We start from the raw sequence: 19,629 nt of genomic DNA on the forward strand, positions 1-19,629 counted from the left end.
TATCGTATTGAAGCATTCACAATTTACATCAATTTAATTTTCTAGTTCTGCAGCAACGACATGCAAAGGGTAATCTTTGATAGTCCTTCAACTAACTTGGAGCCTCTCACTAGAGGGAACTAATCATAGAATCACCATGATCCAGCGATCTCTGAGATACATATGCACAGCAAGGTACACTCTCCTCCAAGAGCCTCACAAAATTGTTCTTTCCTCATGAAAGGTACAGAACAGCTTTGAAATTGGATTCATTTATCTGTTTTGTGTACACAAATTTCACCCTGTAAAGATTTTACCCAGGAGAAATTGTGCCAGCAATCTTTTTTTTGGTCAAATCATATCCATCAAGCATCTAGCCCACCAGGTAGTTCTGTGGATAATACACCTAAGTTTGGCTAATGATCACCTGGCCTCACTCATGCATCTAATGACATCACAATGTGTCATTGGGTGAAAGGAAGGAACTGCAGATGCTGGTTTACACCAAAGATGGACATAAACACCTGGAGTAACTCAGTGTCTCTGAAGAAGGGTCTCAACCCGAAACGTTATCTATGAGTCTGAAGAAGGGTCTCAACCAGAAACGTCACCTATTCCTTTTCTCCAGAGATGCTGTCCGACCCGCTGAGTTACTCCAGCTTCTTGTGTCTGCTTCAGGTCAGGATTCATCTCTGGAGAAAAGGAATAGGTGACGTTTCGGGTCTTTTTCTTCACCACCATGGCAAGCTTGTATGAAGCTGCTCTGTCGTTGTTAAGGCTGAGTTCATTTAAGATCTGATCCACCTTTCCAGCAATCAGTGCAGCAGTGACAAAGAGCTGCCAGATCACCATGTCTCTCTGCTCACAAACCCCACAGGTCTCATTGTATTGCAAGATTCTGTAACATATATTTGGCCAATTTCACAAATGGGACATTTATGTTTCAATATACTAAGTACACCAAAAGACGATGAAATTAAATTTATTTTGATGAGAATAAATGTGTAGAAACATGATTTTGCCTTTGATTCATAAGAAGATCCAAGATTGGCCAAGAGAGTTTGCTACAAACTTACTCGTTAGAAATGGAGAGATTTCCTAACTTGAGTCGGTTTGAAGCAAACATGAAAACACAACAGGAATGATCAAGAATATGTCAACTTTAGGACCACTGTCAGAGTGGACCTGATTTAAATACTAAATGATTTACTCTTCCTGAAGCACAAAGAAAAACGGAGAATTTGTGTGTTGAGGAAACCAGCTATGATTTAAACCAAATAAAATAATATATCTAAAAGAAAGATTCAGGTTCAGTGAGATAGCAAAGAAAAGCCTCAGATACGAATACCGAGACTGTTGCAGTGACATAGGAATCCTTTTTTTTAGTCTCCGGTAGAACAGGAAAAACTTTCCTTATTAATTTTTTTTTAGCTAATAATTAAACACAGAATTGTCCTTGCCAGGACACATTTGACTTCTAAACTCTTTTTAAATTTGACCATTGTGAGGAGTCAAACAATATAATATTGGTAGGAGAACTGCAAAGGAAAAAAATATAAAAGATTATAAACTTATTGTTTGGGGTGAAAGTACGATGACCCACAAAGCAGGCATTGAAGCACTAGATCGAAATGGTGCAAGATCATAAGTGCCTGTCCCACTTGGCCGTCATTTGCACGTAATTCACGCGACATCCTTTACGCGTCACGACGTGCGCGTCATGACACGCACATGATGCGCGCGAGGTGCGCATTACGCGCGGTGACATAGGCAGTGACGCACAACCGCGCGCGGCGTTGCAGGATTTTGTGATGTACAAAATCTTCGCTCGCCATCTGCGTGACGGGCAAATGACGGCCAAGTGGGACAGGCCCTTTAGACCCAGTAATCCATTAATGAGAGGTGTTATTGGGTTACTTTAGTGCCAGCTGGAGATTTTCAACAAATGTGACCAGTAATTCCATGAGGTACTAAAGCAGATGAATTGAAAAGCCTGGATTAAGGCATTATATACTTGGGAAAATTCTCATTAATTACACTTGGAATCCAATATACAAGGGCATTGGACAGATAAATCTGTGAGAGAGTTTGCAACAAATTTACTCTAATTAGGAAATGGAGAAAACCTCCGCAGTTTTGGGGACAGAGCCTTCTCCAGGACAGCTCCCAGGCTCTGGAACTCCCTTCCCCAACTGATCCGCAATTCCGTGTCCCTCACCATCTTCCAGTCCCGCCTCAAGACCCTTCTCTTCACCTCTGCCTATCCTTAGCCCCACGTGCCGTCCTTTTTCATCTGTGCATTAATTGCCTCATACTGTGTTTTGTATTGAATTCTGTATTTACTTTGTGTACTAGTCATGTCTCTACTATTTATTTCATTCCCCTTACATGTTTTTCCTCTACCTACTAAACGTTTGTAAGGTGTCCTTGAGACTTGAAAGGCGCCCATAAATAAAATTTATTATTATTATTATTAAATTAAACAAGAAAACGCAATGGGAATGATTTTGAGGGAAAACTGGGTCTGGATTGTTACATCATTTCATGATCTGTGTAAGCTGCTTTTCCAAAAAGCCACTCAACACTCTTTGATGTACTCCAGGCCAAGAATAAAGACGTCCTTTCATGGCTTCTCTGACAGCCTACACAATATAACTATACTGGCAGTGTGACAGATGTGGATCAGTCTGTATTTTTCACTGTGGAATTTTTAAACTCTTTTTCACCACCTGCTGTGCCATCACAAGATCTTGAACTGAAAGAAGGAGCTTCAACAATGTGCTTTGTAATTTGGATCCAGCAGCACTACACAACAGTACATGATTATCAATTCAAATACTACTACCATGCGTAATCAAGGATGCAATAATGTTGTGGGAATAGTCTTAATCCTCTTATCCCTCTGATCTACTGTTTCTATTCTAGAAACCACTTCCCTATTCAACTTTGTGGATGCAGTCAATTGTGGACTCATCCCAGACCATCGCACAAACCAACTTCCCATCCATTGACTCCATATATACCTCACGCTGCCTCAGCAAGGCCAGCAGCATAATCAAGGACTAGTCGCACCCTGGCTACTCTCTCTATAGAAGTGTGAAAACGCATACCTCCAGATTCAGGGACAGTTTCCTCCCAGCTGTTATCAGGCAACTGAATCATCCCACCACAACTAGAGAGCAGTCCTGGATTACTCTCTAGTAGTTGGAGACCCTCGGACTATCTTTGATCGGACTTTACTGGCTTTATCTTGCTCTAAAAGTTGTCCCCTGTACACTATGAATGGCTTGATTGTAATCATGTATTGTCTTTCTGCTGACTGGATAGCATGCAATAAAAGTTTTTCCTTGGTACACATGACAATAAACTAAACTGAAACTGAAATAGTTTTGCTTTGAGCATTAACAGATAAAAGGACAATCTCCAAACATTGTTGGCCTTAATCTCAAAATTCAATGTTTTTCACAATGTCAGCTATATGCTGGTTGCTCTAGAGACGGAGAAGGATCCCGACCCAAAGCATCACCGATCCATTTTCTCCAGAGATGTTCCCTGACCTGCATTTTGTGTCTATCTCTGCAATTAAACTTAATCTAAACATGTTTATAGATTCAAAAGACAGAAATATATCCATTCTGAAGCATTTCAACATTGAATTGAAGTATAATTTATGCATTGTGCGCAGGTATAGGCAGCTCGGATAACAAGGGAAATTGAGGCTTTGATCAAGAGTAAGAGGTGTAGGCAGCTGGGATCAAGTGTACTCCTGGAGGAGTTTCAGAACTAAGGAAAAAACTAAAAAAGGAAGCGCAAAAAGAGGACAGGAGATAGCTCTGGCAGATAGCATTAAGAATAATCCCAAGAGATTTGCATAAATACATAAAGGGACAAAGGGTAACCAAAGGTAACCACTTTTCTAGTATTTCTCCAGGAATCAAAGTTTGATGCTGACATTGGGTGTTTGCGTAGAGTCGTGATTTACTCCATCTAATTGCGAGGGGTTCCCATTGATATTTCTTCAGACGTGCCAGAGGTGTGTCGATGTGTTAACTGGTGATTGTAACCGCCCTGGCATGAGTGGGTGGCAGGAGAATCAGTAGGTAACAGCTTACAGAGAAATAAATTAGGGAATGGGATTGATCTGAAAACTAACATATAGACTCGATGGGCTGAATGGCTTCATTTGCCATGAGAAATGTATATGAGAAAAATAGGGGAAATAAAATCAATTGTCGAGATTCAAGATAACATCATTGGTATCGCTACCTATTTGCCCTCTTTTGGTTTGCATTATTGCACACACAATAGCATATTTGCCAACATGGCATGCCAACTGTATACCTGCTCCAATTTTGGGGAGACATGCTTGCACACCCACACATCCACACCAACACATTTTCAATTGTTCAAAAATATTAATGGTATTGAGATACACAAGTGAGTAATTGGCATTTTTCTACTAAGTCAGATTGTGTCTGTAGCCATGGCAAGGCATTCTGTCAGAGCCTGGAGCTTCAGGAGAGGATGGGAGGCAGCAGCGGACACGAGAAGCCTAAAAATGTACTTGTACCTTTTCAAAAAGGCCAATTAATCTGTTGGCCGTGAAACCTAAATAGCTCCTTTTCTGCATATCATTCATAATAGATTCCAACGTGTCCCACCCTCCAGCTATCAATCTTACAGAAAAGCAATTTCCGGGATCATGTTTCTGACCTTTCTTTTTGAGCAATGAGGAAACATTCACTATTTTCTAATCTTTTGGGGCCCCTACGTTTAAATTCATTGCAATCTTTAATTCTGCCCTAATTTACAAGTGCACATGGAATCAGGCCAAATGTCCCAGGTACCTGTAAATCATGAAAAATCCAATATATTAATGACAGTTTTATTCCTTCCACCTTCTCCTGCCTCCCACTGGATCTGTATACGATGACATTGATTATTATTGCGTTAAAAATCATCAGCATTTGCATCAATGGGCTGGATCGAGCTGACTGACAGTCATTATCTCTGTGTGGAGCCAAAGGTTAGCAATCATTCATTAATCAGCTCACCTCAATGAATGCCCGGCCAATGCAGACATCTGAGACCATGTCAGAGTTCAGATGCCTACTCATCTCATCTCCCTCTCTGTCACTGCTTCACTGTTGAGCAGAGGAGCTGAACAAGCCTCTTGTCCTGGAGGAGCTGGTGCATTAATGGCAATTATAGTGATGTTTAGTTTAGTTTAGTTTAGTTTAGTTTAGTTTAGTTTAGTTTAGTTTATTTTATTTAGTTAGTTAGTTTAGTTTATTTAGTTAGTTTAGTTTAGTTTAGTTTAGTTTAGTTTAGTTTTTTTTAGTTTAGTTTAGTTTAGTTTAGTTTAGTTTAGTTTATTTAGTTAGTTTAGTTTAGTTTAGTTTAGTTTAGTTTAGTTTAGTTTAGTTTAGTTTAGTTTAGTTTATTTTAGTTTATTTAGTTTAGTTTATTTTTAGTTTAGTTTAGTTTAGTTTAGTTTAGTTTAGTTTATTTAGTTAGTTTAGTTTAGTTTAGTTTAGTTTAGTTTAGTTTAGTTTAGTTTAGTTTTTTTAGTTTAGTTTAGTTTAGTTTAGTTTAGTTTATTTAGTTTAGTTTAGTTTAGTTTAGTTTAGTTTAGTTTAGTTTAGTTTAGTTTAGTTTAGTTTAGTTTAGTTTAGTTTATTTAGTTAGTTTAGTTTAGTTTAGTTTAGTTTAGTTTATTTAGTTTAGTTTAGTAGTTTATTTAGTTAGTTTAGTTTAGTTTAGTTTAGTTTAGTTTAGTTTAGTTTAGTTTAGTTTAGTTTAGTTTAGTTTAGTTTAGTTTAGTTTTTAGTTTAGTTTAGTTTAGTTTTTAGTTTAGTTTAGTTTAGTACAGTATGGAAACAGGCCCTTCAGCCTACCAAGTTCACGCCGACCATTGATCACCCGTTCACACTAATTCTATCTTATCCGACTTTTACATCTATTCCTTAAAATTAGGGGGAAGTTATGCAAGCCAATTAACCTACAAACCTACACATTTTTGGGATGTGGGAAAAAATCGGAGCACATGAAGGAACACATGTTGCTATAGGGAGAACGTACCACATAGACAACATCCAAAGTCAGGATTGAAATCAGGTCTCTGGTGCTGTGATAAGGTACCTGACTCTTTGGGAAAGGTAATTGCTTCCAGTTATTTTACCTCATTTTACACTATTGTTTTGTTACTTTTGTTAAAAATAATTTTCTTATTCTTTTAAAGCATACTTGTTTGGCTTCCATATGTCTCTTTGACTTTCACCAATATTCAAAACCATTTTTCTTTTGATCGCGGAGTAGTCAAAGGCTGTCAGGATGTTCCGGGGACTAGGCCTCAGTGATCTACCACCTTAGTTAGGACCATTAGTCCACAGCAACTTTTGTCAGAGGGTGGTGGATCTATGGAATTATTTGCCACAGAAGGGTGTGGAGGTCAAGTCAATGGATATTTTTAAGACAGAGATAGATACATTCTTAATTCGTAAGGATGTCAGGGGTTATGTGAAGAAGGCAATATGATTGGGTTGGGAGGGAGAGATAGATCAGCCATGATTGAATGGTGGAGTGGACTTGATGAGCCGAATGGCCTAATTCTGCTCCTATCACGTATTAACTTATAAACTAATGAACAACCAGTTAAGGGGGAGTAAGTGAGCAGGGATCATGGCCGGTGAGCCACACAATGGCATCATCTGACAAAATGTGAAGGCAAGATTTGATGATGTGCAATGCTAATTGCTTCCTCAGCATGTCATCTATGCAATTAAGTAGTCGAGCCAAAAGGAACTACAGACGCTGGTTTACAAAAATGGATGCAAAGTGTGGAATAACTCATTGGGTCAGGCAGTATCTATGGGGAACATTGATAGGCGATGTTTCGGTCGTGACGTTTCTTTAGACTAATTGTATATCTACCCAAGGAGGAGCTTTTCAGCAAAATGGATTCACAGGAGCTAGTTTACATAAGAAAAAGCCACAAACTGCTGGAGTAACTCATCTCTGGAGATGTGGATAGGTTGGGATACTTCTTCAAACTGAAAATTGTTTCTCTCCGGTAATTCTGTTGCTTATTTTCAGAACTTGTTTCTTTAAATTTCCCTTTCTAATACTTCTTACTTTTCATTTTCTGAAATAGTCGTGACTTCAGCCAGAAGGATGTGGGTTCAGAGCCTGTGCTGGTTCTTGCTGCTTTGATTGAAGCTCATGGCATTGCAATATCATGAGGGCAGCACGGTGGCACAGAGGCAGAATTGCTGCCTTACAGTGCCATAGACCCAGTTCAATTCTCACTTACGGGTGCTGTCTATATAGGGTTTGCACATTCTTCCTGTGACCGTATGCGTTTTCTGCAAATTCTCTGGTTTCCTCACACATTCCAAAGGCGTGCACGTTTGTAGGTTAATTGGCTTCTGCAAATTGTTCCTAGTGTGTAAGACAGAACTAGTGTGCAGGTGATAGACACTAAAGACTGAAGTAACTCAGCGGGTCGGACAGCACCTCTGGAGAAAAGGAATAGGTAGTGTTTTGGGATGAAACCCTTCTTCAGACCCGAAACGTCACCTATTCCTTTTCTCTGGAGATGCTGTCTGACCCGCTGAGTTACTCCAGCATTTTGTGTCTGTCTTCAGTGCAAACTACTAGCATCTGCAGTTCCTTCCTACACATCTAATGTCAGGTGTCATTGGTCAGCGTGGACTCGGTGGGTTTCAGGGCCTGTTTCCACGCTGTATCTGTATCTGTATCTCTGATCTATACAGTCAGCAACCTGTGAGCTGCATTATTAGCAGTGAAAAGTTGTTGCCCTGTCAGAACACTCCAGTCACCAAGCAGGCTGGGAAAGTTCAGAGGAACTGCATTGTCTTTCTGCCCCCTCAGACTTCCTTAGTCATCTGCCTTTTGTAGGATGTAGTGGGATGGTGAGCTTCTTGAGACAGGGCTATTATTCTTGCACTTTATGAAGGGTGACTCACCTGGAGCCAAAACATGGACAAAGCAATGGACTTGAAACTTGGTACTGGCAGAGTGCAAGTGCACAATTAGTTTATGAAGGATCTCTTAAGCAACAAAAATAACCAAATAAAATTAGAAGTAAATAGTAAGATTAAACGAGTGGTGCCAATGGTGCCAGTGGTGACAGTGGTGCCAGTGGTGCCAGTGGTGACAGTGGTGACAGTGGTGACAGTGGTGCCAGTGGTGACAGTGGTGACAGTGGTGCCAGTGGTGCCAGTGGTGCCAGTGGTGCCAGTGGTGACAGTGGTGCCAGTGGCGACAGTGGCGACAGTGGAGCCAGTGGAGCCAGTGGTGCCAGTGGTGCCAGTGGTGACAGTGGTGCCAGTGGTGCCAGTGGTGCCAGTGGTGACAGTGGTGCCAGTGGTGCCAGTGGTGACAGTGGTGCCAGTGGTGCCAGTGGTGACAGTGGTGCCAGTGGTGCCAGTGGTGCCAGTGGTGCCAGTGGTGCCAGTGGTGCCAGTGGTGACAGTGGTGCCAGTGGTGCCAGTGGTGACAGTGGTGCCAGTGGTGACAGTGGTGCCAGTGGAGCCAGTGGTGACAGTGGTGCCAGTGGTGACAATGGTGACAGTGGTGACAGTGGTGACAGTGGTGACAGTGGTGCCAGTGGTGACAGTGGTGACAGTGGTGACAGTGGTGACAGTGGTGACAGTGGTGACAGTGGTGCCAGTGCTGGGACAGTGCTGGGTATACACATATGCTTGGGCATTTTGAGAATGAGGCACATTTGAGAATGAGGTTCCCATCAGCAAAATAGGATTCTGTGGATGATAAATAGAAAAGCCATCTTGGAAAAGACAGCAGAGCTAAGTGATCCAACTAACGGTGGATAGCAAGGTCGGGTTGGGTGGAGGACGGAGCCTCGAGGTTGAGACGGGCCGAGGATGTGGTTGGGCCAAGGTGGATGGGGCTGCGTGTTGCCAAGCAGAAGGTGAGACCCGACGTGGAGGGGCCACCGAGAACAAAGGGGGACCCGGAGTGGGGGGGGGGCGAAGAAGGGATGACTGCTTTTTGTAACTTTGACAGCACCTTTGTGGAAACTCTTTTGTACATAAAAACAATAAATTTCACTGCACCTGGCTAGGTACAAGTGACAATGACGTTTCATCATCATCCTCACCATACCTAAGTGCAGCACTCAGAAAATGTAACATCTTCAGGATAAAACATCCATTCGACTGACACCCTATCCTCCTGGACCTCCTGGTCTTTCTTCCACCCAGTGCATTATGGCCACAGTATGTATCTTTTACACAATTTGCTAATCTCCTAGCTTAGTCTAACAGCATTTCATACACATAAACTTCTCATAGTAATGAGGACAAACCCAACAGTCCACGCCCATTTTTGCTTTAAACTTGAGGCCGAGATAGATATATGGCAGCTGTGGCAGAGTTTGTCTGCCATTACTTCCTACAAGGTGAAACCAAGTGGTAGCTTAATCGACAGTGAGGCACGGTCCTGGAGGAACATTCTACGCTCACTTCTAAAGGGAGACATTAATCTGCCCTCACGTGCCCTCATAGCTACTGAGGGCATTTTAACCTCAGTCATCGAGGTGAAGGTTCTTCAGAAGGTTGAACCCTCGGACTCAACTTGATGCTCAGCCTAACAATCTCCATCAACCAGCACCTAGGACCTATTCCATATGCTTTCAGTGTGATAATCAGATACCAACTCCTATTACGAGCAGGTAACTAACTAGGAACTATATCGGTCATAGAATCATAAAATCTTAAATCTTATAAAGAAGGAAGAGACTATTTGGTTCATCATGTCTGTGTTGTTTTTCTAAATGAGTTTACTAGTTGTGCTTCCTGCCCTTATCCCATGGCGTTGCAAATGCCTATCTTTTAAGTAGGGATTAACTTTCCTTCTAAATCTGTTTCTACCACCCATCATAAATCCCATACCATAACAGGTCATTAATTAAGAAAAAATACTTGTTGCTGGCCTTTCTGCCAATTATTTTTAATCCGTGTCCTTTTGTTACTAATACTCCTGCTGGTTCAAAACCCGACCAATTTTACGCTACAAATCCGACCCGACATCCAAGGCTCATTATGGTTTTTATAAAGGTAAAAAACAAAACCACCGAATAAAGCCTCTAATTTACAAAGACTGTTCAGCAACGTGTCTCTGACCCTTGTCCATCATGTTGTGATCTCACAAACTTCACTGTATAAACCATTAGACTGGAGAGAATTAGTAGCAGCTTCCACCTCACAAAAACAGTATCGTTTTATGGGGGAAGATGTTCTGAAAGGCTTTCTTCATTTTCTAGTTTGATCTCATTAGACAGTTATTATAACTAACCGCTGTACATTGTCAAGCTTGCACTGAAAACTCTAAAAATAGCAACCAGGAGATGTCCACAAAAGGCTTGGTTTGTATTCTTTTTTTGCTGAAGATAGACTCAAAAAGCTGGAGTAACTCAGCGGAACAGGCAGCATCTCTGGAGAGAAGAAATGGGTGACGTTTCTGGTCGAGACCCTTCTTCAAACCCTATTTTGCTTCTGTTTCTATTTTCCGCCAGAAATGTCAGTCGGTTACTTCCATCAATCATGTCAGCACATGCCGAATTCAAGACAGAATCATTACATATTGATCGATTGAAACATATTAATCTGCTACCATTCTGTCACAATGTATGGGAGAGGCTGTTCAGCTGTTAACCCAAGGCAACTGACAGGTAACTGCACATCAGCGAGATGCATATCTTACTTGCTCTGTAAAAAATCCACAAAACTTTAGGAAAGAACTGTAGAAAAATAGAAACATAGAAAATAGGTGCAGGAGGAGGCCATTCGGCCCTTCAAGCCAGCACCACCATTCATTGTGATCATGGCTGATCGTCCCCAAACAATAACCCGTGCCTGCCTTCTCCCCATATCCCTTGATTCTACTAGCCCCGAGAGCTCTATCTAACTCTCTCTTAAATCCATCCAGTGATTTGGCCTCCACTGCCCTCTGTGGCAGGGAATTCCACAAATTCACAACTCTCTGGGTGAAAAAGGTTTTTTTCACACCTCAGTAGATGCTGGCTTAAATCGAAGGAACACTCAAAATGCTGGAGTAACTCAGCGGGACAGGCAGGATGTCTGGAGAGAAGGAATGGGTGACGTTTCTGTCTGAAGAAGGATCTCAACCTGAAACGTCACCCATTCCTTCTCTCCAGAGGTACTGCCTGTCCCGTTGAGTTACTCCAGCATTTTGTGTCTACCCTCAAAACTTTGTTTGTTATCCGACTGAGATCACGTCAGATTGAGAGGAAATGCCGCGTGGTGTCCAAAAATAGATCAGTTCTCAGGACTGTCGTTGCAATAATGAATGGTTTGTAACCCAAATCCAGCCACACTGGCTGATAAGTCATATTAAGGTGGCTGGGAATGGAGAATGAACAAATGATTCAGATCGAAGATAGACACAAAAAGCTGGAGTAACTCAGCGGTACAGGCAGTATCTCTGGAGAGAAGGAATGGGTTACATTTCGGGTCGAGACCCCTCTTCAGATCATGTTGCCATGATTGAGTTGGTTCCAATCTTGTTTCTGCATTAGACGGTTCTGCGTTTTTCCAGGTTCACAAATCCCAGCAGGGAAATCCTTCATTTTAGACTTTAGATATTAGAGATACAGTGTGGAAACATGCCCACTGGGTCCCCACTGATGAACGATCCACCTGTACACTAGCAGTTTCCTACACACCAGGGACAATTTACAACTTACAGATGTCAATTAACCTGCAAACCTGTATGTTTTTGGAGTGTCTGCGGGAGGAAATTGGGCCACCTGAAGAAAGGAGAACGTGCAAACTCCACACAGACAGCACCTGTGGTCTGGATCGAACCCGGGTCTCTGCCGCTGCACCACCCCTTCTGTCCAATATTTTTTCCTGAACAGCTACATCATGCCAATAACTGGAGAAACAAGAGGCTGCAGATGCTGGAATTGAGCAAACATCAAAGTACATCAAAGGACTCAGCAGAACAGGTAGCTGTGGAGGGAATGAGCAGATGGCATTTGTCTCGCAAGGATGGCTCTGTCTGCATTTCTTTACAATAAATGACAGCAAATATCAGAAGAAAAAAAAAAATTATACAAAAATATTTGAGCATCGCTGCCATGAAAGGGGAGGTGAATACAAATCAGCTCTTTCTTTCTGTTTAATGTACAGCATTATCAAAACAAGAATCAAAATCATTCAAAAATAATGGGGGCATTCAATTCTTATTGTCAGCCATAGTTCAACAAAATGAAAAAGAATATCAGCGACCTTTAAGAGAAAATAAGGATTCAACGTAAGTTTATGGAGCAATGTGTCATTTTCAATTAGGGTACTTTGCAGGCCTCAGGAGTCAACATCAAATTCAACCATTGTAGAAAACCCAGTCTTTACAGCTTTTGTCACAACTAGCTGGATGTGATGAAATGTTATCAACGTGGAAAGTTCACTCATTCTTTTTTCTTTTCATAGCTGATGCCTAATCTACCAAAGATTTTCATAAATTCATAAATTCATAAGTGATAGGAGCAGATTTAGGCCATTAGGCCCATCAAGTTTGTCCCACTATTCAAAAGATAGAAATTTATATTCTCAACCATTCATTCTGATGATGTTCGTGAAACTAATTGATTTTATTAACAAGAGATATTGAAGACAAATCTGCGAAGACCGATGGGCACTGCTCTCATTGCTGGTTGTTGTTGGATATTGATCTGGTGTTATCTGGTGCAGAAATGTGTCTTTCTTTCAATTACCTGTTACGGCTCCTTGATTGGATCCTGCTTATAACATTTGCCCAGTTAAATCTTTAACCCTGATTCTTCTCGCATCAAGATTGCAGCTTGCGTAAGCAAAAAAAACAACTTTATGTCCTATATTCCAAATTGTTTATTTTGTCCTATATGTCCTATATTCCAAATTTGTGTATTTTATAGATACAGAGTGAAACTTAATTCTTGAAATAAAAGCACAACAGATCTTGTTTAGTTCAAACTAAATCCCAGTACATTTAGCCATTGAGTTATTACTATTGAATGGATATAAATAATTTCACTAGGGAGAAACAAGGATTATAAAATGAAAATCAAAAACAAACTAATGAAGACATTGTATGCGATGAATGTAACCGCTTCATATGACACTCAGAAACTAACATGCTGGGGTAACTCAGCGGGTCAGGCAGCATCTCTGGAAAGAAGGAATGGGTGTTGTTTCGGGTCCAGACTCTTCGTCAGATTAGTTCAGACTCCCTAGTCTGAAGAAAGGTCTCGACCCGAAACGTCACCCATTCCTTCACTCCAGAGATGCTGCCTGTCCTGCTGAGTTACTCCAGAATTTTGTATCTATCTTTGGTTTAAACAGCATCTGCAGTTCCTTCCTTGACAAATAAGACTGGTGGTAAAAGGCAAACACTGAGAACTGAGATCATGCACGGACGGTAAATTATATGTCGTTTTAATGGTTCTTTCACTGGAATCTTTGTATAAATATATAGAATTACAGAAATCATTCCATTAATGCTTGCGCTAACAGCAATGTATTACTGGATGCAAAGTGGCATTGACAAGCATTTTGCTGCCCTTCATAATGATTTGTTATGGCCCTGGGGTAGGTAGATAAGTCTACTAACATTCGCACTTAACTTTGTTCTTCCTTTCTTTCAAATTCCTATCCTAATCCCATTCAAAAGACATTATTACTACAGGGTGTACTTCCTCTGGGATAACATGGATATTCCTTGTCTTTTTAAGGTTGATAATATTTTTCATTCCCACGGGTTATGGGGAGAAGGCAGGAGAATGGGGTTAGGAGGGAGTGATAGATCAGCCTTGATTGAATGCCAGAGTAGACTAGATGGGCTGAATTGCCTAATTCTGCTCCTATGACTTATGACCTTATGACATTGTGACCTTATCATTTTTAAAGGTCACAGAGTAAGAGTACAATGCAGCACAGAAATAGGTACTTCAGTCTGCTGAGTCTGCGCTGACCATCAAACACCGCTTTACATTAATCGTGAACTAATCCCACTTTATACTCCCCCCCGTTCCAACATCAATGCCCAAATTGTACCACTCACCAAAATATGACAATCTGCAATGGCCGATTAACTGACCAACTTGCCCTTCTTCGGTATGCAATGGGAAACCAGAGCACCAGAGGGAAACCCACATGGTCACAGTGAGAATGTACAAACCCTACAGAGCAAATGCCAGAGGTCGGGGTGGAACATGGGTCACTAGAAGTATGTGGCAGCTGCTCTGTTGGGTTAGACCAGAGGTGGGGAACCTGCGGCCTTCTAGGCCATTAAGTGCGGCCTTTTGAATGAATCCAAATTTTGTAGAACTTTTATTATCCTTTTATTATTATTAATATGTTTTTGTTCGTCTTTTATTATTTTTATTTTAATCTTTAAATGAACGTATTTAAAATACCAAAGAGTAAAAGAAGATTCAATGAAATAATCCTCCCCGACTGACGGCCACAATTAAAACATTAGTAAGTCATGAGGGCTATTTTATTGCCACGAAGAGTTACTCGCTTTGGGCCCTCTTACGGGTAGAACATGAGGAATAGATTTCTTCAACAACTTTCAAGATAAATGTCGTGAACACCTAATTCACTTTCATATCTCAAGTAATAAAAAGTATATCTAATTATAGTTTCTTGGATGTGGCCTTATTAGATTCCAGCCAACTTAATGCGGCATTTTCCAACATGCCTAGTAAAAATCACGTTTTAAACCCGCCCCCTCTAAACAGCGCCAAAATCACACACAAGGGGTGGGGCAGATGCTCAGCCACGATTCAGGTAGGTTTTGTAACATACCTAATAAATGTCGTGAAGTATATCTAATTGAAGTTTCTTGGATGTGGCCTTATTAGATTACAGCTAACTTAATGCGGCATTCCAATATGAAAAGGTTCCCCACCCCTAGGTTTGACCAAAGATAGACACAAGGGTCTGAAGAAGGGTCTCGACCCAAAACGTCACCCATTCCTTCCATCCAGAGATCCTGCCTGTCCCACTGAGTTACTGCAGCATTTTGTCTTCGGCGTAAACCAGCATCTGCAGTTCCTTCCTCCACATTTCGTCAGCTCTACTGGGTGTTAGGCATGCCACTGTGCTGCCTTTGAGCTTTAGGGGGTTATGGAGCAAAACAAGACCATTTGGCCCAGTAGTCAGTCTTATGCCTACAAGAAGTCCTGACACTGCTGGGCACAGTGGTGACCTATTTGTACAAATGTAGAAATCTAATTACTTAATTACTTGCTTAACTAATGTGAAGCGATAATGCCAACTGAGAGGCAACACTCTTCAATCAGCACCTCCTGGACTGCCAAACAGTACATCTCATCCCCAGACTGGATTCATTTTATAATCAACGTAAGAAAATGAATAAAACAGAGGATGGATTAGACCATTTATGCCCACATGCCTGAATTTAATAAGATTATGATTTATCAGTAACCCTGCACCTCTTTCTACAATGGCCTCATTACCTGGAATTCCCTTAATACCAAAAATCCATCATTTTCTCTCGTGAACATTCGTTGATCTCACTATTTGCAACCAGTGTTGAATGTGGATTGTTTTGCTCGAATAGCATTAGGGTCTCAGATCAATAAATAATGGATTTTTGGAGCCTTCAAAGAATCAACAAAAAAATATTTTTTCCATCAGGACAGGATAGGGCTGAGTCTAGTAACTCCTGCCAGACATAGATTTGTCATCAAAATGTTATCTCTCTCTAGAGTTGTTCTTTCACCGAAGTAACAAGTCATTTTTTAATTTCCATAAAAGGCATGCATCCGTTCTGTAATCCCATTCCATAAAAGAGAAACATTCACAATTCTCATTTCAAATTTTATATGCTACATAAAACAGTAGATGAAGACATTCTTTATTGATCCTATTTTTGTGAGATCGTTTACCACGTTTAACTGCACAACAAAGTTTACTAGAGCAAACACATAACTAAAGCAGATACATATTAACAGGGATACAAGAGAAGGCATATTCCACGATGAGCAATGAAACCTCTAACACAAGAGGCGGCACAGTGGCGCAGCAGTAGAGTTGCTGCCTTACTGCACTTGCAGCGCCCGAGAACCGCGTTCGATCCGAACTATGGGTGCTGTCTGTGCGGAGTTTGTACGTTCTCCCCGTGACTGCATGGGTTTTCTCCGAAATCTTCGGTTTCCTCCCACACTCCAAAGACATACAGGTTTGTGGATTAATTGGCTTGGTATATTGTAAAATTGTCCCTAATGTGTGTAGGGTAGTGTTAATGTGCCGGTGCTGGTCGGCGTGGACTCGGTGGGTCGAAGGGCCTGTTTCCACGCTGTATCTCTATACTAAACTAAAAACTAAACATCAAAGACTATCTACGAGCAGAAAACATAACTCATCTGATCAACAGGATGATGTCCACTTGCCCAGATAAGTGCAGCTGTATAAATGTTCATGTTTGACACTACCCAGGGCAAGATAACCTATTTGCCTGGCACCCCAACTCCATTTCATTCATTCATTCACTCTCTCCATGATCGTCCACCTTAGTTGAGCTGTGAACCATTTACACGCTGCACTGTAGCAACTTACCAATGCTCCATAGGGAACATCTACCAAGTTGGCAATCTCTGCTATCAGGAAGGATAGGCAGATACTGACAGCTACCACCACATTAAGGTTTACCTCCTGGTGCCACACCATCCCACCTTGGAAAGTATCACCATCTGTTCATTGTTGCGCAGTAAAAATCATGAATATCCATACCCAGCATCACCATAGATTATTTCTAATACATGAACCACCAGAGAATTCCAGAGCAATTTAGCGCCTAAATATACCCTTTGACCAATCAAGTCTGCACTGACCATCACACACCTATATTTACACTAATCTCACCCTAACACATGTCCGAACAATTCACCCTAATTCTACCACTCATATAGACAGTAGAACTAATTAACAGTGAGGAATTAACCTTTAGTCAGAGGGTGGTGAATCTGTGGAATTCATTGCCACGAGAGGCTGTGGATGGACAAGTCCATGGATATTTTTAAGGCAGAGACAGATTCTTGATTAGTACGGGTGTCAGGGGTTATGGGGAGAAGGCAGGAAAATGAGGCTGAGAGAGAAAGATAGATCAGCCATGGTTGAATGTTGGAGAAGACTAGATGGGCCAAATGGCTTAATCCTGCTCATAATAACTTATTAATTTATGAACCTACCAAACTCCCCATTTAAAATGTGTGAGAAACAGAGCATCCGTGGGAAATCTACTTTGTCACAGGAAGAACTTATATAATTCTCCGCAGGCAGCAGAGGAGGTCTGGATTTAACTCATATCACTGTGTCACTGTGTCACTCCTGTGTAGAAAAATGATGGTTCAACATTTCCCGCAAAAGAGTCATTGGGTTTGTGCGAAAACGCATGCGATGTCCATATCTTGCAACAGAATCTAAAAAATACGACAGTGGTGATTATCCATAAAATATATGAGGGTAGAGTGCAAGTGGAATAATTGACGGAGTCGATGTGTTAACTGCGCAAACGTCAGCTTGTGACGAAGCCCATCGTCTTTTTTTCATTGAAACATAGAAACATAGAAAATAAGTGCAGGAGGAGGTCAGTCGGCCCTTCGAGCCAGCACCGCCATTCATTGTGATCATGGCTGATCGTCCGCAATCAATAACCCGTGCCTGCCTTCTCTCCATATCCATTGTTTCCACTAGCCCCTAGAGCTCTATCGAACTCTCTCTTAAATCCATCCAGTGACTTGTCTTCCACTGCCCACTGTGGCAGGGAATTCCACAATAGCATGAGATCATCATAAAACTGGTGCATTTCACATCCTCTCACCTGGATAATGTCAGGACAGGAACATAATTCACTGCTCAGATGACATAAATGTTTTAGAGAACCACTCCGAACAGACAGATTTAATTAACGGAAAATGTTCACTTGTTATACACCAGATGACATCTGCTAATTTCACGCCATCATTCACGTCGAATCGAAAGACACAAATTGCTGGAGTAACTCAGCGGGTCAGGCAGCATCTCTGGAGGAAAGGAATGGATGACGTTTCGGATCGAGACCCCTTCTGAGGGTCAGGGGAGAGGGAAACTAAAGCTTTGCAAAGGTACAAAGAACAAATGAATGAAAGATATGAAAGGAACAAATCAAAGCCAGCAATGATTATCAAGATAAGGTGGAGTCCACAATGGTCCATTGCTAACTGTAGAGAAGATTATAACGAGTGGATACAAACAGTGAATTGAAGCAGGAAAACAGTGAAAACTAGTAGAATGATGAGGGTGGGGAAGGAACGGCGAGAGAAGAAATGCAAGGGTTACTTGAAGTTAGAGAAAACAATATTCATACCGCTGGGTTGTCAGCTGCCCAAGGAAAATATGAGGTGCTGTTCTCCAAGTTACGCTTGGTCTCACTCTGACAGTAGAGGCCCAGGGCAGAAAGGTCAGTATGGAAATGGGAAAGGGAGTTAAAGTAGTTAGCAATGGGAGATAGCCTAGCCCAAAGCAGACAGAGCAAAGGTGTTCAATGAAATGATCGCCCAGTCTGCACTTGATCTCACCTGATATAGGAGTCCACATTGGTGTAAACCAGCATCTCCAGTTCCGTCCTACACATGTTGAATCAAACGTTCTGCTGCTACTACTGAATTCCTCTATTTCTACAGTGACTAGGCTTCCAAAAAACGTCATTAACTGTTCTGTTAGTGAAATGCCCATTTTCCTTACTTTCCCCTATCCCAGATACTTTCATCCATCAGCTTTAACAAGGAATGTCATTAGATAGTTTGACTGAAGCTGTATTAGAACCTTGTTTTTGCTCAAATTGCTGCCAAGCCCCCTGGAAAGCAATCCGGTCAGGAGACTGATGAATGGTCTCTTAGAAACATAGAAACATAGAAAAGAGGTGCAGGAGTAGGCCATTCGAGCCTGCACCATTCGCCATTCAATATGATCATGGCTGATCATCGACCTCAGTATCCTGTACCTGCCTTCTCTCCATACCCCCTGATCCCTTTAGCCACAAGGGCCACATCTAACTCCCTCTTAAATATATCCAATGAACTGGTCTCAACTACATTCTGTGGCAGAGAATTCCAGAGATTCACCACTCTCTGTGTGAAAAATGTTTTTCTCATCTCAATCCTAAAAGATTTCCCGTTTATCCTTAAACTGTGACCCCTTGTTCTGGACTTCCCCAACATCGGGAACAATCTTCCTGCATCTAGCCTGTCCAACCCCTTAAGAATTTTATGTTTCAATAAGATCCCCCCTCAATCTTCTAAATTCTAGCGAGTACAAGCCAAGTCTATCCAGTATTTCTTCATATGAAAGTCCTGGCATCCCAAGAACCAGTCTGGTGAACCTTCTCTGTACTCCCTCTATGGCAAGAATGTCCTTCCTCAGATTAGGAGACCAAAACTGTACGCAATACTCCAGGTGTGGTCTCACCAAGACTCTGTACAACTGCAGTAGAACCTCCCTGCTCCTATACTCAAATCCTTTTGCTATGAATGCTAACATACCATTTGCTTTCTTCACTGCCTGCTGCACCTGCATGCCTACTTTCAATGACTGG

Source organism: Leucoraja erinacea, chromosome 24 (assembly GCF_028641065.1).
Source record: "Leucoraja erinacea ecotype New England chromosome 24, Leri_hhj_1, whole genome shotgun sequence".
Lineage (NCBI taxonomy): Eukaryota > Metazoa > Chordata > Chondrichthyes > Rajiformes > Rajidae > Leucoraja > Leucoraja erinaceus.